This window comes from Mytilus californianus, unplaced genomic scaffold (genome assembly GCF_021869535.1).
Source record: "Mytilus californianus isolate M0D057914Y unplaced genomic scaffold, xbMytCali1.0.p SCAF_7, whole genome shotgun sequence".
Taxonomy (NCBI): Eukaryota; Metazoa; Mollusca; class Bivalvia; order Mytilida; family Mytilidae; genus Mytilus; species Mytilus californianus.
The window spans coordinates 766389-772643 of record NW_026262723.1 but is presented as its reverse complement, the minus strand read 5'-3'; the positions used below and the strand labels follow the sequence as shown (position 1 = coordinate 772643).

General features: G+C 34.3%; 1 long non-coding RNA gene across 1 annotated transcript; it reads left to right on the top strand.

Annotated features, from left to right (window-relative positions):
- Nucleotides 1–348: 348 nt before the first annotated feature.
- LOC127709420 (uncharacterized) lies at nt 349–5964 on the top strand. Its single transcript, XR_007985642.1, has 3 exons — nt 349–431; nt 2876–2969; nt 5781–5964. It is a non-coding gene; the product is annotated as an uncharacterized LOC127709420 (long non-coding RNA).
- Nucleotides 5965–6255: the final 291 nt, after the last annotated feature.

Genomic DNA, 6255 nt, shown 5'->3' with positions numbered 1-6255 from the left:
AGGAAGTAAACTCACTCCTTTCAAAGTGGGGGGGGAGTGTTGTGTAATATGGTATAATGGACGTGACATTACTATGTAGACAGTACGGTAGTTAGATATACCGCGTAGCCCGGTTCCCGGAATGATCCATGGTAAACTACCCAGCTCAGGATAAGATCTCGAATAGTTACCAGGTAACGAGAGTTGGAGTATTGGCGGGAATGAGAACGCCTGTACTAGAACTTAACCAGAGAGTATCAGAGTATATTTGGTAAGTTAGTACAATTAGGAGCATTTCATTGTGTTAGAAGTATTAGTATTGAGTGATAATACTCGGAAATCACATCACCACTTTACCGGGACCCGTCAAAAAGATGTTTGTAGTTTGCAGAATGGAAAGAACCTTGCAGCGAAAATTATTTTCACTTCTACGTGAAAATCTAACCAGAAAAGTAAGTGTAAGCCACCAAATATGTATTATTTAGGAAACATACGTTGCTTGTTTTATTAATCATTCGCTTCAGAAAGCGAAAAACTGCATACTATTAGATAAAAGCGAGTTCAGTGTTGGCAAGTATGATATACACGTGGTCAAAACGAAACTAGACTGCAACAAATATATGAAATTTGAATAATTTATCGATTCCCGTCAATAAATGAACAGAATATCGAATGAAACAAGTTTCCTGCATTATACCAAGAGCCAATTCTCAACATTTACCCTTAAATTCGTTTCAAACTTTCGTTTCGAAGCCGAAGGTATCCTGCCATTCCTGGTTGGGTACATTTGCTCCACCGTTCACTTCTCTCCGGAACCCACGTTGCTGGACGAGCCATGATCTCTACCTTGAAAGCATCGAGCTCTTAAAGGAGCCCTAAACACGTAATCTGGAGCTCGACCACATATGGTGTACCCCCCCCCCCCTCACCAACAACCTCTACTCTCACCATAAAATCAGAAAAAAGTCCCGCTTGTAATTAAGTTGCTTATTCTGTGACAACAGACCAGAGTGAGGAGGCACGAAAGTACGCAAATCACATTATCAATTTATAAATGGAGAAGGCCACAGCTCTTAAGGAACCAATAGATTAAGGGGGGTCTCATACTTATTGCTCTGAATGTTAGTCTACTACAAGCCGCTGAGACAAAAAAAATTACAACACATACAAGTCATGCAAGTGTTATGGACCAACAAGCGTAACAGTTAAAACAAACCAGACACCATGAACACAAATTAAACAAAAATAATCATAAATGAAATATCAGTTATCACACATACTTGAAAGAAGCATATTTTTATTTGGAGCTCCGCCTAAGAATCATTCCTGGTGAATCATTCAGACAATATCTCTAAACAGCTTTCACCAATCTTCATGAAACTTTGGTGAATTGTTTGAATTTATTGACAAAAGTTTTCTTTCCATTTCTATTTGGTATTTTTGATATCTGGTTTTTGAGTATTCATAATTAATTATTCATAATAAAGGGTCGAAATTATGGCGTTTTTCGGACAATGACTCAAAAACGCTTAAACAAATTTTCATGAAACTTTGCTTAAATGTAACGTAAGCTCCCTTAAGATTTTTTTATATATTTTAGATTTTACTTATTCCAGTTATGGGATTTTGTTCATAAAAATTTTCATGAATTGTGCCACTGTGCGCAAGTTTTTTTTTTATCTTGTATACCCCCACTTTTAGTCTTTAGTTTAAAAAAGTGGGGGTACAAATGTACTGTTTTACTTCTGTCTTTACATCCTAAAGTCAGTCGGTCCGTCCGTCCCATGAATATTTTGTGTCGCATCTTTCTCAGGAACATTACAGGGATTTCTGAAATTTCAGGTTTTAGAGTTTATATGAGTCAGCTATACCGTGTCATGCTTTTTCAGATTCATCACTCAACAACTTCCTGTTTACCTTATACTTTAAGGGTATGGGGGTATAATAAGTGAGCAGTAAATCAAAGATTCACTTGTTTTTTATACGCCCGTTTACGGGACGTATTATGGTATACCTTTGTCCGTCAGTCTGTCCGTCCGTTTGTCATTCGTCAACATGTCGGACATTAACTCAAAAACGCTTTAACCAATTTGCATAAAACTTTGATGAATTGTTTATACCTATTGCCGTGAGCTCTCATTCGGATTGGGTTATATTCGTTAAAAAAAGGGGGATTTTCCAGTTTTCGGACAATAACTCAAGAATGCTTTCACCAACTTGCAAGAAGTTGTGGTGAATTGTTTATATCTATTGACATGAGCTCCATTTTGATTATTATAAATTTTAGATTTTATGTTTCTGAGTTACAGGTTTTTATTCATGAATCATATAAAAATGGTGGATTTTCCAGTTTTCGGACAAAAACTCAACAATGCTTTCAGCAGTTCTTATGAAACTTTGGTGAATTGTTTATATCTATTGATATAAGCTCCCTTTAGAGTTTTATAAATTTTACATTTTACATTTCTGAGTAATGGTGTTTTATTCATTAAAAAAGGGGGGATTTCCCAGTTTTCGGAGAATAGCTCAAAAATGAGGGGGGGGGGGGCTGGCTATTTTGAGCAGTGAGTGCTCTCAGCATTTCTAGTTAATCATCATGATCATAAAAATTAATTTAAGACATAAAGACGAGCTAAAATGACAACACGCGTATCATGTGTTTATGGCACAGCTCTTTATTTGCATAGGATGAAGCAATTCCAGAAATCTGAGAAAAAATAGGCATTATATCTACATGTGTATGAATAAAATTCTGATATCAAATAAGGGTTGTGTGGCAGACGTAATTTCTTTATTCAAGAAATTATATGAATCATTATACACATGTTTATGCTCCTTATTTTAAAAAAAGTATCTATTTGTAATTAAATAACTACTTTCTCTTTTTTTTTTTTAGCTCACCTGTCAATTACAAGATACAGTATGCCATTCCAGCTTTGATAAATATAAAGTAATGGTTTGAATTTGGAGAGCTTTATTATTATAGACAGGTAAATTGTTTTATCCTGCAATTAGCACACTATTGTACAATGAGGCAACTCTCCTCAAGAGTCCAAATGATGCAGAAATTAACAACTTTAGGTCACCTTATGGCCTTCAACAATGAGCAAAGCCCATATAGTCCATTATATAAAAGGCCCTGAGGTGACATATGTAAAACATTTCAAAGGAGAAAACTAACGGCCTAATTAATGTAAAAAAAAATGAATGAAAAAACAAATATGTAACACAGCAACAAATGACAACCGCTGAATTACAGACACATACATACAGAATGTGGCGGGGTTAAACATGTTAGAGAGCCTGGCTTTCTTCCTGTTTTATAATTTGTGCAAATAAATTTCTGTTTTCTTGCATTGTAAGAATATTGTATGATGTAAATTCAGAAATTATTGCCATATTTTTATAAGGCAACTTTGAATATCGCAATTATAAGAATTCATATTCTGAAATCTATACATATAACATGTATAAGTAACTGTACAAGTATGTAGATTTTTCTGAAATCACAATTATTAATCTCACTTTTTTGTCCATTTTTCAAAATTTGCATTAATAAATGTACCCAATAATCATGATAATTTTTATTCGACTGCAGACTGCAGTCGTATATTGGTATGACATTGGCGTCGTTGTCATCCGAAGACACATTTGTTTTCGCACTCATACTTAAGTTGAAGTGAATGGATCTCTATGAAATTTTACCATAAGGTTCAATACCACAAAAGGAAGGTTGGGATTGATTTTGGGGGTTATGGTACCAACAGTTAAGGAATTAGGGGCCAAAAACAAGCATTTTTGTAACTTCCAGACATAACTTGTGTGTTAGTGTATGGATCTCTCTGACATTGTACCACAAGGTTCCATATCACAAAGGGAATGCTGGGATTGATTTTGGGGGTTATGGTACCAACAGTTAAGGAATTAGGGGCCAAAAATAAGCATTTTTCTAGTTTCCTGACAATAACTTGTGTTCAAGTGTATGAATCTCTCTGAAATTGTACTGCAAAGTACCATACCACAAAGGGAAGGCTTGGATTGATTTTGGGGGTAATTGCCTCAAAATTTTAGGAATTAGGGGCCAAAAAAGGGGCAAAAAACAAGCATTTTTCTAGTTTCATGACAATAACTTGTGTGTAAGTGTATGGATCTTTCTGAAATTGTACTACAAGGTTCCATATCAGAAAGGTACAGCTGGAATTGAGTTTGGGGGTAATTGCCCAAAACGTTTAGGAATAAGGGGCCAAAAAAAAGCATTTTTCTAGTTTCCAGACAATAACTTGTGTTCAAGTGTATGGATCTCTCTGAAATTGTACTGCAAGGTACCATACCACAAAGGGAAGGCTTGGATTGATTTTGGGGGTAATTGCCTCAAAATTTTAGGAATTAGGGGCCAAAAAAAGGGTAAAAAAATAAGCATTTTTCTAGTTTCATGACAATAACTTGTGTGTACGTGTATGGATCTTTCTGAAATTGTACTGCAAGGTTCCATATCAGAAAGGTACAGCTGGAATTGAGTTTGGGGGTAATTGCCCAAAACGTTTAGGAATAAGGGGACAAAAATAAGCATTTTTCTAGTTTCCAGACAATAACTTGTGTTCAAGTGTATGGATTTCTCTGAAATTGTACTGCAAGGTACAATACCACAAAGGCAAGGCTGGGATTGATTTTGGGGGTAATTGCCTTAAAATTTTAGGAATTAGGGGCAAAAAAGGGGCAAAAAACAAGCATTTTTCTAGTTTCAGGACATAACTTGTGTGTAAGTGTATGGATCTTTCTGAAATTGTACTACAAGGTTCCATATCACAAAGGAAAAGCTGGAATTGAGTTTAGGGGTAATTGCCCTAAATGTTTAGGAATTTGGGGCCAAAATACAAGCATTTTTCTAGTTTCCAGACAATAACTTGTGTTCAAGTGTATGGATCTCTCTGAAATTGTACTGCATTGTACCATACCACAAAGGGAAGGCTGGGATTGAGTTTAGGGGTGATGAAACATAAGGGGGTTCAAAAAATTGGGTGGGGGGGGTTTCCTTTTTTTCTTTAAAATTTTCCATTTTGAATTGGTTATTTCTGATTTATATATAAAAGCAAATAATAATGATATGGTTTGAATAGGTAAATTAAAAAAATTTAAGTTCTTAGACCACATTCATTCTGTGTCAGAAACCTATGCTGTGTCAAATATTTAATCACAATCCAAATTCAGTGCTGTATCAAGCTTGAATGTTGTGTCCATACTTGCCCCAACTGTTCAGGGATTCGACCTCTGCGGTCATATCAAGCTGCGCCCACATAGCATTTTATTTAATTTAATGAAGTATCTGTACCAACAATAAAATTCATTTACACAGACATGACAGATATTAATACAATAATATACTGAACTTGCTAGCTAAAATTTCTTAGCTGTGGATTACTGATATTGATATTGAAGTATTCCTGTCATCATGGTCATAGTTTACATTTGGAAAAGGAGATACAAAACAATATCATTAAACATAATACATAAGTTTAAATATTTATTACATAATACATCTTATAGGCACATCTGGGTTTTTCATTTAATTTTAAAGTTTTATAAAAGTAGTGCACCTTATTAAAATGTGTGTGGAAAATTAAATTCTTGTTCAAATGTTGAATGAAGACATTATAAAATAAGGACATGGGAATTATTAATTTATTTTGTTAGCATTTTAACAGTAAATTCTTGAAGAAGTATGTTTGCACTAACTTTTGATTACTTTTCACGTGTTGAAAATTTCATTTAATATATATCATATTTGCATTTTCATATTTCAGGGATGATGACCTGCAGTGAGACAGCAGTAGAAAGTTACTTATAACTCATCATGGCCATTATGGAAGATCTGATTAAAATTTGTTTAGAAAGCCACCAAATATGTCCATGAAAAGTAGAAAAAAGACAGCAATTCTACATAATGTACTAAGCAGAAGCATTGACTGTTTCAAGACCAAATGAATTGGAATTTTTTATGGCAAGTACAGGGAAAAGATAAAGTAATTTGATTTAAACATTAATCCTACCTACAGATATACACGAGATATACATGTAGGCATACAATTCACTGATGCACGACAAATGGAGTTACATGTAATTTTAGAACTAAGAATATGACATACATGTATGATTGCCAATGAAACAACTCTCCATCAGAGAACAAATAGTCATATATTGTCCACCAGAGAACAAGAAAATCATATTTTATCATGATTTATATTTCAATTTCATTTCATAACACAGACTACAGGTTTA